This window comes from Blennius ocellaris (genome assembly GCF_963422515.1).
Source record: "Blennius ocellaris genome assembly, chromosome: 8".
Classification (NCBI taxonomy): domain Eukaryota; kingdom Metazoa; phylum Chordata; class Actinopteri; order Blenniiformes; family Blenniidae; genus Blennius; species Blennius ocellaris.
Window position 1 is genome coordinate 6,265,455 of NC_137657.1, and position 14,217 is coordinate 6,279,671.

Genomic DNA, 14,217 nt, shown 5'->3' on the forward strand with positions numbered 1-14,217 from the left:
TGCCGCCGTCACGATCTGAAGTTAATTCGGTGTCGGGGCTTTTTGGTTGCTCTCTCTGGGATGCAGATGACATATTTCTGCATGACATGCGAGTCACATAAACAATTAGCTTATGACCTGCGGAGTAATCAGCTCCGCCACCAAAACGCTCAGGAGAGGCTGAATACTGAAAGGGAAAATTTTCTTCCTGCCGGAGGGAAGGAAACTCAAACTGCCCTCTAATCTTCGCTCGCTGATTAGAGGAGGAATTGAGAGTAAATTGATGAGTTTACAGAAGCAGCATGGAATCGAGAATAAGAGTGTGATTGCAAAGGAAGAAGTTTCAAATGTAATTTAAGGTTGTGACTTTAATATTTCATAAGAGGATGTGAGATGACTTTACGATCTGGTGATTTATTATTAAAAAAAATATAATAACACATCAGCCCCCCCCTTGTTAGAATATGTGGTGTTAATACATTTCTCCGGGGCAGAAACTTATCAGCTCAGTATTACTTTCTGTTTCAGTTTGACGGACTCAGCCATGAATTTAGACTCGGGACGACGCAGCAAATAAATGAAAATCCAATGCCACACAATCAGTGTCTCATTGATTGCAAGTTAAAATCCGTTCAAGGTCACTTTGAATGGACTGACAGAGGTGTGCGTACAGCTTAAAGTCAAATTCAGTTACCCTCCAAATCCTTCCAAAGGCCTCCGCGAGATGAAGCAAGACTTTGTTTAGAGTAAACTCAATCGAATCTCACTTCTGCTGACCATGACTGACTCAATTTCACTATCCTCTATCCACAATTATGCATTTTGGCCCAAAAATGAGGAACTTCTTATGAACTTGGCTCCACCGTTATCTTCAGTTCATTCTTTGTTATTGCCTTCCACGTCTGAGAAACAGCTCACTGTCAGAAATTAACTACTTGTGCCCATAAATCCTTTTCATTTTTCTGAATTTATTCAGGATTATCTTCTTAATCTCTTGCTCTTGTATCAAGCCACACTTGAATTATTCTGTTGGCATGCAGAGACTCAATCTGACTGAAGCCTTTATGACCGAAAGAGACGTTTAAGCCTCTTTCTACCACGTTCAATTTCTCTGGAGCCACAAAACATGTTCAAGCTTTTAAAATGAAGATGACACACCTCGTAAAGTTCCATATTTACCGTGCCGTATTTAATTTGAATTAATCTTAGATTTGTAGTCGTTTCTGGTTCTCGTAGCCATTTTTATATGATTTTACTTTACCAACCTTTTCTACAGGATTTAACAATTTTATCAGTTTTGGTTGTGTTTATTTTTTTCTCTCGTCGTGGTTTACAATTTATGTTGTCCTTTTTGCTGTGTCGGTTGTGTAGCTGTTTTGACTACTACTCCCTTCTTACCTTTTCTAGTGATTTAGGCTGTTTTAAAGGCTTAAAAATGGCTTTGAAGAACATTAGACATTGTAAAGATAAAAAGGCAAACTTGTTTAATTGGATGAAAATGCTATTTTTCCATGCCTTTATAAAGTAGATTTAAGAGGAAGTCTTACAGGCTGACAATGAGCAGCTATGTTGTAGAAATATGGACCAAAGGCAGGAAGCTGAACCGGCACTGGCACAGACCAGGATTTTGAGATTGTTTTTTTTTTGTAATTTGGAATGAGCAGGGAGACTAGATTAATTAATGAGAACCATCGAGGGACAGCTCTTACAACTTAGATCAAGCACCTTCCAAAACAAGGTCATTTTCCACAACAGAACATAAAACACCATTAAACCACCAAGTACTGACAGATTCCTCCACATTGTTTTTCTAATTGTTCAAGAATTTCACTTTTGAGGAGGAGGAAGAGGAAGAAGAGAAAGAAGAAGAAGAAGAAATGACTGATGGATGCGTGTGTGGCTTCTTGGAATCAAATCAGTGTTGGACTGAAATACATAAACACTGCAAAGTTGAAATGAGATGATTGAGCTCTTCAAAAGGTCTGTTTTTAGTCCTACAAAAATAGTCTAGCATCCTCCAAAAACAAAAAAAAGAAAAAAGATCTAGAAAATGTTCATTTGGCTGAAGAACAACGAGAGGGTCTGCTCCACAGCTGAGATAACAGCAGAGTTCCATTTAAAGCTCCGTTAATCAAAACTTTTAGTTCTACAATCAATCAAAGAACCTTGTTTAATGAACTGTAAACACAAATTTCTCAGTAAGAACCCCACAGAGAGTTAATCTCCTTCTCTGCAGCTCTTTTTTAAATTTTTTATTTAGCCTGTTTAACTTGTTTTATTTTTTTATGGCACATTTACGGTTTGCTTGTGTATCAGCGAGCTCGTCAGTCTTGGGATGTATTTTTAGCAGCAGATAACCATCTGTGCCGGGGGGGGGAAGAGACCTCCTATTAAAAATAATAATTGTAATTAATCTGAATTTGTGTGACCTGCTTTTACAGTGAATTACATTTTTTATCGGTACACACATTTACACTGTTATTTGTCTGTAAAAACGCTTTGTCACTACCCATATCCAATATACAGGGCGCAGTTTTCTGGAGGAAGGGGGAGGCACTTTTTTTTCACTCAGCATTCACCTTCAGTTAAGTGATTTTTAACGCAGACGAGATCAAATGTTGCGACGAAGGCTACGTTCACGCGACAACGATTCAAGTGAAGATGTCTTGCTTTTGCATTTTAGTTGAAGAAACTGTTTGCGCTTCTACGGCAACGTTTTGAAAACAACATTCGTTTACATTGAAACAGCAAAATGATGTAGTTGGCGTGTGAGGCCACTAGTGGATGCTGTGGTTATTTTGTTTTTTGTTTTTTTCAATAATTGAAGCACACACAGATGCCATCAATGACATTCGAGTGGACGGAGGTCCCAGGAGAATATGGAGTAGGAGTCATGACATGACGGAGGAAAACATTGTTCTTTCTTGTCCATCTACTGAGCATGTGCAGAAGAACTGTTTACTAACACCGTGGGGTGCATGGATGCATAACAACATTTCAGAAAAGTTGCATTTTGGCCCGTTTCCACGGACACGCATGTTTTCAAAAAGGTGCAAGGTGTCCATAATACCCCAAAATGTTTACCATTTTTAGTTGAAATTGTTGTTAAGTCATGTAAACAGAGTCTTCATCTAATCGGCATCAAATCCAATTCCAATCGTCTTCACATCGTACTTTCTTTGTGAGCCGTCACCAGTAAACTCGCAGCTTTATCAGTTCACGTGTATTGGAAAGGCATTAAGTTGTGCAATGTGTTGAATCCTCCCTGCTGATTTTAAAGTTCATACAATTGAAAGTCTTCTCAGCTCGAGATGTGCAATCATCAGGTGCCAAAATTTATTGCGAAAATCGAAATGAATTTTAATATAGAGCAGTGCCATATAGTGAGATGTGCAAACACAAAGTACACATCATCCTAAATGACCTGAAAAGGTTATGTTGAGACTGTGTGTCAGATTGTTCCTGTTCTCAGACGGTAAAAAAGAAAAGAAAAAAAATCAATAATTGTCGGTTTAAGGTCAAGGTTGTCATTATGATCTTGTGAAAATGGATCACACGGCAAAACAAATCAATCTCATTACTTTGCATGCCTTCAGCTACGATTTCTAATGTATTCATAATCCTTGTGGAAGTGAGTATTTACTGTACACTGGTACAGGATACACACTAAGTAGCCAAAACATATCAGTCACTCAAAGACAAACTATTTATCTGAATAAATCGAACATATCAAGGTAAGAGTCTCTTTCGACATCAGGATGGACCATCTCCAAACCTGCACCGTGGCACAGCAGCATCGCAGGTTTTGAAGAGGTCACGTCTCAATGGGCTCAAGCTGATGTTGCACAGCAACACTATTGAGATCGTCTGATTATTTTTGGCTTATCTGATCAATATGTGTGCATATTGTTTTGCATGAAGAACATCATTGATGAGAGAACGTGCCCGTTCATGCAACAACGATTTCAAGTTAAAAATTCCGTTGTGCAGCTGAAGATGCAATTTTTTAAGAACATCTTCCACGGTGGTACTTTTCATAAACATTGACTCCATCGTCATGTAGACGGGCAAAAACGACATTTTCTGGAAATGCTCTTGGTCCAAACTGTGTAGACGGCAGAAGTACTAAATTGTTCTTCTGCACGTGAGCGACTAGATTGTCAAAAACATCAATGGCGGTCTCCAAAGTGTTGTGACTTCTAGTTCATATTCTTCTGGGACTTGGTAGGTTGATAGTCATTCACTGTAAAAACAATCCACCTTGGTCGTCTGTGCGTATCAATTTCCGTGTACCTCCATTGATAATCTTTATAGCGTATGTGTACTTTCATTTGCTAAACAAACAGCATCCGCTAGTCGCCGCACTGTGAAAACGACATGGTCGTCAGCGTTCTTGCCACTGCTGTGGAGACGGACATAGTTCTCAAAATGTTGCCATGCGAACAAAACTTTTCTGAAACAAAAATGTCAAAATGATGCATTTTCATTTGAAATGTCGAGTAAACAGGACAAATTCTCCACTTTTCGTTCTCTGTGATTCTCAGGGATCTTCAACCGCTAATCCAAAAGGTTGTTTACGCGACAGTGGAAGACTCTCGGCTTCCCGATTGTTGATGATGCAGCTTCTTTGTATGGCCATTGATTGAGGCTCCTTTTGTCCAGCGTGGAGAGAAAGAGAAGAGCCTGAGGATGGTTTCCAGAAACACAACTTTAAGGGCCTCTTTGGACCATAATAGGAAGCCGTAGTCGCTCGATTGTGTGTTTTTCTAAAAGGTCAAACAGCAGAGGAAAGAATAAGATTTCATACTAGGAAATAGTCCAGCTAAAAGTGCAGTGATTATGTTTTTCACCTCTGCACCAGCAGTTCTTTTGAACACCAGCAACCTCAGATAGTCGTGTTTTTCTCTGGCAATATGGACACAGTCGGCCTGGCAGGGGGCATTTGTGCAGATTGAACTGTTGGATGATGGTTATCTCTGTGGACTGGAGGGGCAGCAGTGCTGGGGGATTTCCAGCTGGCTTTAGTGGGACGCTGATGGAGTCCAGGCCTGAAAAGAGGAGTGTGGAGGTGAGGTGAGATAGGGGAGGGGGGGGGGGGGGAGATTTGAGACGCCACGGTGAGGAACAGGTGCAAGGCGAACAGGTTAAGGCCGGCTGAGACAGGGCAGATGACCCTGCGAGTGAAATGAGAGTCTCGGGGGAGAAACGGACAAGCACAGGTGGGTCCGTGTCTCCGGGTGAAAGTGTCCAAACTGCTGAGTCGAGACCTCTGCTTCGCCTGGCCACGCTGGATTTAACCGGCAACGCGCACAAACAGACAGATATGCTACTGTAGCACTGGCAGTGGGATCAGGCGTCAGGCCACGAGCGACACGCGCACATGCCAGACATACCACATAGCTGCCCACTGACCTCAGGGCTTATTGGGCAGCAGCGCAAAATACAGGGCAACAGACGGCGACGACCACCGCGACCAGTATCGCGGGACTCTGGTCACTGAGAGTGTAAAGGTCATCCATGTTAAATACACACACACACAGGCAGAACTCTACTCTCAGGGTTCTCGACTGCGAGTCCTTCGTTTTCTGAATGTGCCTGGAAGCTTAAAACCTGGACATAACGGTCAGACCTGTCACGCCCATGGTTGGACATCATGTGCTATTTTTACAGCTTTTTATTTGTTGACACAACATGGACATTATTGCATTGTGAACCACTCACATTTAATGGTTTAAAAGATGCCCTACAAATAGAACCTGAGGGATTGATCGGTGGTGTTCACAACAAAATAAAGTGTGCAAAACATTTGGAAAAGGCTGCAAGAAAAAATAACCACAGAAAGTCATAGAGATGAGCTTGTGAACCACTAACCCAACCCGTTTGCGTCTTCTCTTCATTTGTTTGTTTTATTATGTCCAAGTAGATTCAGGTATCTCGGCTCGCAGAGCTAAACAGCTGAACAGTGGCAGATGTTTCATAGTGAAGCTTTGCCGGGCCCTTCTGTTGACCTCTCCTCTTCTTATTGCCTGTGAAATGAAATGACACTTGAACGACTTGGAGGAGATTGAAGAGCAAAGACAACACATTCCCCCGAGGAAATCCAATTTGTGGGAATGAAATGTCATTATCGAGGTATGAAAACACAGCGTATGCCATTGCATACCCTTAAAGGGATAGTTTGAATTATTTGAAGCAGGGTTGTGTAAGGTACTTGTATACGATCAGGGTCTTGCCTGCAGCAGACGAGGAGCTCATACTCAGTTTGAAGAGGCTGGAGGCTGATCTGACTAAAGAAATACCCTGCAATTTTTGAAATAAAAAGGCTCAGTACCCCGTGGTAAGCAATACTACACATTTTGCATTACTCTAAAACTGTGCAGTTCAACTTTCTTCGCAAATTACAGGATTGTCATAACAAAGCAGTGGACTATATAATAAGAGAATTTAAAAAAAAGCAACAAATCCCACATGGACGACAAGAGGAAAAGAAGTGATTCATTCAAGCAGAAACTGTCTTTGAGCAGAAACAAAGCAAAGTTAGTTAACTTTTGGAAAATGGTTCCCAAGGTAGAACTTTTTGAAAACACTCGGGCTCCGTCTCCATGTAAACCGGGAAATGCTGCCATGTTGCTTCCAGCCTTTCTGTGGGACATCGTGTTCCAAACGTCGTGTTTGCCGGGGAAACGCAAAACTTTCCTGAAGCGAAAACAAAAAACAATGCATTTCACTTCTAGCACGAGTTCACTACACCCAAGTCTTCACAAGAGCCATCAACAATTTAATCAAAATGACCGAACGGTTTAATCAAAATCCACTTTCTTGCGACGACTCTCAATTTTAGCCAGAAATAAACCGGGCCAATGCAGTTAGAAATGGCTTAAATGCCTTTTCACTGAGACTTCTTAGTGAGACCGGAGTCTATATATCCCTTAAACACACACACACACACACACACAAACACACACGCTCATAACAACATTAAGGGAGTGAAAAGCTGATAAAAAGTCAATAACAGAAGGCTTCAATCCCAAAGCAGAAAGCGAGGATCAGGCTCCATGCCTGTCGTGCCAAACGCAGCACAGACCGCTCCTTACTCCGCTGGCCTCCAGATCCTCCAGTAAATGTGTTGAAAAAGAGGTGGTGAGCTCAATGTTTGTGAAATTGCCACGGACAGAGGTAAGAGAGAGGTCACAATCGGCTCTGCTCTGATGTAGTGCCGCTTGGAGTGAGAAGTTTGAGCGAAAATGTGTCGTCTCTACTCCCGGCAGTAGCTAAGAAAGTTTATTCTTTGCCGTTTATCCACTCCGAGTCGGTCTGTTCTACTCCATCAGCTACGAAGAGTTTCATATGAAGCAGGGAGCTCAGTGATGTTCCTGGCAGTCCCGACATTGAATAACAACTGTAATTTCTCCTCTCAATCGCCTCTGCATAAAAAAGCTCTTTCATGGAAATTCTCATCGGAAAAAAGAAGAAAAAAAAAAGCAGCAGCAGCATAGGCATATCAGATTGAGAAATTTAATAGTTTTCACTGAAGCCATTTTCGGGGAAAGAGAGTGGGTATTTTGCTCTGTTGGGGTGGTGGTGGAGGGGCGACCGAGGGGGAGGCAGTGCTGCAGCTCTGTGTGTTTCTGCTCACAAGTGTTTATGGGGCATTTAAAAGCCTTCGACTGTGCCGCGGTTTGTGGCCCACAAGTCCTGCTTGAGTCCAGTGGGCACGTTGCCAATGCAGACTCACAGTGAAAATAAACAGCACAGATACAGTGGAGTAAGAGTTATGGGGTATTTTTTTTTTTTGTAAGAGAGAGAGGGAGAGAGTTGCTGACTCTTGTCTTGGCTTGTAAAATACCTCCTCTTTCCTCTATATTTTTTTTATCCGACTGATAAAAACTAAGCGACGTGGATAGTCCAGTCATCTTTGGTGAGGTCAGTTGTCTTTTTGAGGAAATACCATGGCATTCCCCTCAAAAATATTGAAAGGCTTATGAATACATATTTGGCCTTCGCTTATTGAGGCAAATGAAGCAAACTGAAAGGGCTGGAGCTGTATAATAGTGGGCCGATTTGGTCCTTGAAATCTGTATCTGTGTACTTGCTCTAGCTTTAATGAGCCCTTTTAAACCATCAGATAATGGAATTGGTGATGATCACATCGTGTTGCTATCCCTCATGGTTCGAATTCCACTTAATTATATCCTTACTCCATACTTTCTGAAAAGAGTGGGAGATGAGAGACTAATACTGTGATCAGATATCAGCCCAGTAAATGGCCTAATTTAAGAAACATTCTCGCAGCGTGTCACAGTCAAAGACGACTTTAGTTTCGTATAATTTGAAAGCTTATGAATACCACATGACACTTTGGATTTTACAGTGCTGAAAATCTTTCTCTGCTCCCCAAGCTTGTTAGCTGGAACTCGACATTGCATCAATATTAGTTAATCGTGAATGATGGACGTGATTAAACACAACACCAAAAGCACGATATCACATTCTATATTCTCATTGGCTATCTTTCCATCGTCTAAACCTTTTTCTTGAGGGATCCACATTTTTACCACAACTTGTACAATTACTCTAAAAAGTTGAGGGAATCTCATAATACAATATATGTGAAACACATTGTCTTCGTGATATACTTCAACGATGAGTTTCTTCTCTCCAAGGATAAACTCTTTGGGTTTACTGTGTTTGTTGGACTGGGCCCCTATCAGGTTAATGGGTTTCAAACTTTCATTTGCTAGTTTTTCATCACAAAAGATGTATTCAGTGCCAATTTTTTTCCACTGCTTCAATGAAGCCATAGTCCACATAGCTCTCCCATTTCTGTTTGATGGATTCATCTTTCTCTTCAGCCTGACAAACTACTCTTTTAATGCAAACACAATTGAATTAACTACAGACTAGCCTAAATACAAAATCTAAAAAACTTTCCAATGAATCTTTATCCTATAAATCATCTACGTGTGCCTACACGGTCTTCAGGATATGAATAAAAGCAGCAAAATAAGAGTCAATTCCTTTGTCTCGTTGCATTCAGTTACAGTAAAGAAGCCGGGTGTGTGGGAGTGGTCGGAGAATGTGGTCCCACGTTTTACCAATGGAATCTGAACGCTATTGTTTTGGTACAGCAATGGCGACTTTTGCGTCGTCATTTTGTGCTGCATTTTTATTTGTTGCCGGTCGCTGTAGCTCGCGGCAGCGGCAGTGTGGGGTGTAGTGAGACGGGCATGATGAAATGTCAGGAACTTTCAGAAGATATTTCAGGCTGTAAGTGGTCGCATGACCATGATTATGGCAGTCGGGGAAATTCTTCTCACTGTACCACATAACACAAGGATTTTAAGCAAGGTTTCTCCCGGCATGGCGAACATCATCCGGTGTACTGCCTCATTAAGCTACCAGTGGTGTCTCTAAGGAGAGGATTTGTTTTTTCCTCTCTCAATTGCAAGATCAGAGTGAAATATGGAAGTCGTGTTAGCAGCATGAATTCTCTGAAAGGTCCTCAACCTTTCCGGAACAGTCTCTCTATGTTGAAAGGTGCTATACCTCCCACAAGGAGACCACTGCTATAAGGAATGTGTGTACGTGGTCCTTATCGATAATCGGGTAGGTGGGATACACATTAAAGTCAACACACGCTGGTAAACTGTGAGGAATGACATTCCTCCATTCATAAAAGTAGCCAAACACCGCTGGTGTGCCATTCAACGTGCCCACCCACCATTAGGAGGGTTTCCCACCAACACTTCAGCACATGAACATGCTGAGATGGGGGCTGAGCTGTCAACTACAGGATGGGATCATAAACTGTCCACCACCTGAACCACAGTCACCTCAGTCACCGCAGTCATCTTGGCGAGCTGAACACAGATCCCGGCTTGTTGCCTACGTTTATGACGCACGTCCATCTGGATATCCAACGCAAGTGCTACGATTCACCAGAACAGGCCCCCTCCCTTCAGGGCAGCACGGCCGGCTCTGATTCTCAGAGAAGGTCTTCTGGGTGTTGAAAGTTTCCTCAATGGGAACCCTGAGGACAAGTCTGAAGCGACATACCTACAAACCCAGCAAGCAAGGTTTAAATCAAATCAGATACAAATGACAGCACTTAGCAAAAAGCACTGTCAGGTCACAGCTCATCTGACTCAAAGACATATTTATCTGAGGAAAACTGTCAACGGAATAAACGTGCAAATGCAAAAACACTGAAATCTGGAAAGAACTTTGTGAGAAAACTCCCATCTGAAACACCTAAATTGTCCTGCAAGCTGTAAGTACTCTTACAGAAGTTTACCCACCAGCATTACTGCAGTCTGCGGTGTAATAATTAACCCCTTTCTTCATTGCTTCTTGTTGTTGCTCATTATAGTCATATGGTACACAGACTCTGAAGCTCTGACCTGTTGAGGGAGATTTCTCCCCACAACACTTTCATTCACCATGTCTGACCTTCTGGTGGGCGAAGCGGCCAGAGAGTTTCTCTCAAATGTGCTTTTGGCTTGGTAAAACAAACAAAATATGGTTCCAGTTGACTGACAGAAGTAAATTTGGTTTAATGGAAAGCATACATCGACAATTGTAAAAGCCTCAGGAAGCTGAACATCGACAGCAGCTGCATCTCTAATTGAAAGTGCTAATTCTGCTGAATGGATGCTTTTCAGCACACAGACTGGAAACAAGTCTGATTGGACAGAGTTTTACCTCTAATCAGCTATTCGCACAAGGCTGAAAGAGTCTGTGAGAGAGGCCTTTAAGCAACTCAGGGTTGCTTGTGTTGGTGCCATGCATTTTAGGTTATGATGTGACTTTAAATTGTTCATAGGTGTGAAGGCGAAGTGAAAACCCAAAGCTTTTGTTATGTTTTGGGGGTCATTTCCGTGACAATGGTGCTCCGAGTTACTGAAAAATGAAGATGGAACTTTCTGTGAATGCTCAGACTCCATCTCCATGTCCTTGTGCTCCCATTGTTCATGTTTATAGCGTATTGTTGTCTGCGCACATGGATAGTTTCATTACAAAGACAAACAACAGCATCAACTCGTGGCCTGGCATGCTCACTGCATCGTCTTTAGGATTTTAGGAACGGACATCGTTTTCCCAAAAAATTGCAGTGTAGATGCCAGACTGATGCGTTTTCATGTGAAACGTTGTCGTACAAATGGGGCCTGTGTGTTTGCTCCACACAAAACGATGGAAAAATCTGGACTTCACCCAGGAATGTTCATGTTGTGAAGCAAAAGCGCTGACCACTAAAACACTGTGCAGCGACATGTCACCAAACAAAGATTTGACCACTGCTTGTATTCATAATAACCCCAGGCCAACCTCAGAGAGAAACACTTCACAGGCAAACGTCCCAATGGGCAACTGTAGATGTTTTAATAGTAATGTTATGAATGCTGACGCACAATTTACTCATCAGGCTTCAAAGCCTTTAAGAGTTAATGAGAAATGGGATTCATGAAAGTTCTTTACCCCGCGTTCACAATCCATCCTGACAGGGAATAGATCCAGCTGTCGAGTTTTAACTGAAAACTTCCTTTACTGTCAACTTCAGCAAAACACCCCTGTCACGGAATGAGATGAAAGTCATACCGGGGTGTTTAACCAGCTCAAATTAATGCCCGCTTTAATGAGACGCCATCTCAGATCCTTTCAATTGGATCCTGGGGCAGCAAGGAGGATAGAAATCCAGTTTCTGCATGCAGTCCTAAAACGCACAGCAGTGAGGCAACACTTCAGCTCTGCAGTAAAGTAAGAATAAATATTCAGGAATTGTCTTCTGATCCAAGATTACAAATGATGGATGGAGTGATGGTGCGTCCATCAGAAAGGAAATGTGTTTTATGGCCCAAGTAAAAGAGAAAAAAAAGGAAACAAATAATGGGTTATTTTAGAGAATATCTATGGCAGAAAACTGAAACTGAAGACTATTTTGTGTTATTCCTCAGAAACCCCCCCCCCAGAGCTGGGAAACTTCCACACGACCACGTGTGATCTGTGGTCAACGTGAATCTCAGCCCGATATGATGAACTTGGTACAAATGCTTGGTACATTGACGTTTTCCCAGATTCAGAGTTTCATACCACAATGGTAGCGTCTGACATGCAAAGGTTTTTACACTCCGCCTGAGAGCAGCTCGGAGAGTTTGTTTCTTGCCCAAGAACCCTTCAGTACATGGACAGATGGAGATGGAGCTCAAACCACCAGCCTTGAAACTGGAAGACAATCCACTCTAACTGAACCAGAAACATCCACAATACTCTAATTGTACACTAAATAATTGTAGTTTGCATTAGTATGACAGGCAAAAGAACAAGTAGGTGTAACCCTGGGTTATTTTACCGCCAAAGGTATTGTTTTATTATTTAGATTGTTTTTATTTTTCTTATAGTTCCTTTTTTTTTTGGGTGACATCGAGGATTCCCAGGTACCGTGAATGCACCGCAACGTGTGAGCTTTACAGTTTGGAGCTTTCCTGTCCTGAGGCGCGGCGGAGCGACTTGTGGAGCTTGTGAGAGTTTTGTTGAATATCCTGGTGAGTGTCGTACAGTGTGAAAGGTGATTTAAGTTCTAAAACCAGTCAGGATATGTTTTTTTTGTTGAAAAAATTGTGTTCATTCTGAGCTGCTACTGATTGTTAGCAGTTAGCTCCGTGGGAAGCATGCACGGGTGAGAAGCTAAGATATTAGCATGTGTAATTTAATCTTAAGCTCCATGTGCGCTGTGTGTGGATGTGGACGGTCAACAAGTCCATAATATGCAGATAGCTTTTCTATAGGTTACTGGCAGTCTACTGAGGTAACTCTGAAGGTGTAAATAAGATGGACAGTATAGATGCATTTAGATGAATTATGTGTATTTGACAGCTGAAGTAATTGCTCTGCGCAATTATGTGCAAGCTGGTGTTTTGTATGTATGTGTGTGTGTGTGTGTGTGTGGACAATCCTGGACAAAGATCTGAGCGTGTGGTCTACAGACTGGATGTCACCTGAGGTTCTTGTGGCGGAAGCTCCTCAACCAAAGGGCACCTGCTTCCAAGGAGGGTGGTAGGGAACTGATTACCAAGCTGGCTTGGAGGAGTCCTGATTTTTTTTATTATTATTATTTTTCTGAGATCTCAGTTGCTACTTTCTTTTTTTTCTTTTTCTTCTATTTTCTTTTCTGGGTCAAGCTTGATACCACGGATAACAGAGGATTTGAACCTTGACAATTGAACTGACATTGAATCACCACAAAGGCTGAATCAGATGAATATATATTATTGCTTGTTCATGTTCTTGTTTTTTCTTCATATGTTCATATTTGTTTAAATAAACTTTGTTCAACTTTTCATTGAATATTGTTGGTGTCATCATTGGGTTGGAGGGTTTTTTTTATACTCATAGTTGAGTATCCAGTGCCAATCTCCTAATGAACCTCGAAGAGACTTAAACTGAGTGGCGGTAAGATCGGGAAGTTTTTGATGATCAGGTTGGTCAAGATTTAGATTTCTTTCCTGACTGCTCAATTGAAAAAACACATTTATCTCACACAAGCAGGTAAAGATTAAACATATTTTTATACCTGTGGCCGCTGTCAGTGTGTTGATCCTTTTAGTCGATGCTATACACCAAATCTCACCACATTATTATAATTGGACCCAGGCATATATCAGTATAAAGCATGAAACACACCACCAATAAACAAATTAATATCCATCAAGGAAATTGGAACTACAATAAGAAATACAAGTTCAGGAAAAACGATGTGATATTCGTTGCAAATCCATCAATAAGGTGAAGTTCTGTCTTTGGTCTGGACTCGAGACACCCAACGAAGTCGGTCACCAGTTAACAGGAAAACCAATTAATCCGAAACACCACCAACGCAGCAGATGTTAGTGACGGATATCCCTACCTGTCCTGGCAAACATTGCTTAACCGCATTCACAATACATTTTACAGTGTCAAACCTTTTGAGACTTTAACATTAGTCGTTTCCAGCGGCAACGGCAGATGCAAAAGGAAGTCGGGCGCCACTTTCCAGGCAAACCATTTAATCCGTAGCACCACCGGGCCTGATCGCAATCAGCTGTTCCTTCACGTAAACAAGCCGACCGTGAAAAATAACGTGGTCAATCCAAGAATGCGGCATGTTGTAAAAAGCAGAACACTCACCAGCACACTGAGAAGAAAGACGTTTAAAGTGATGAAAACAAGCTTAAACGAAAGTTACTAAAGCAACAGGCAACGTCA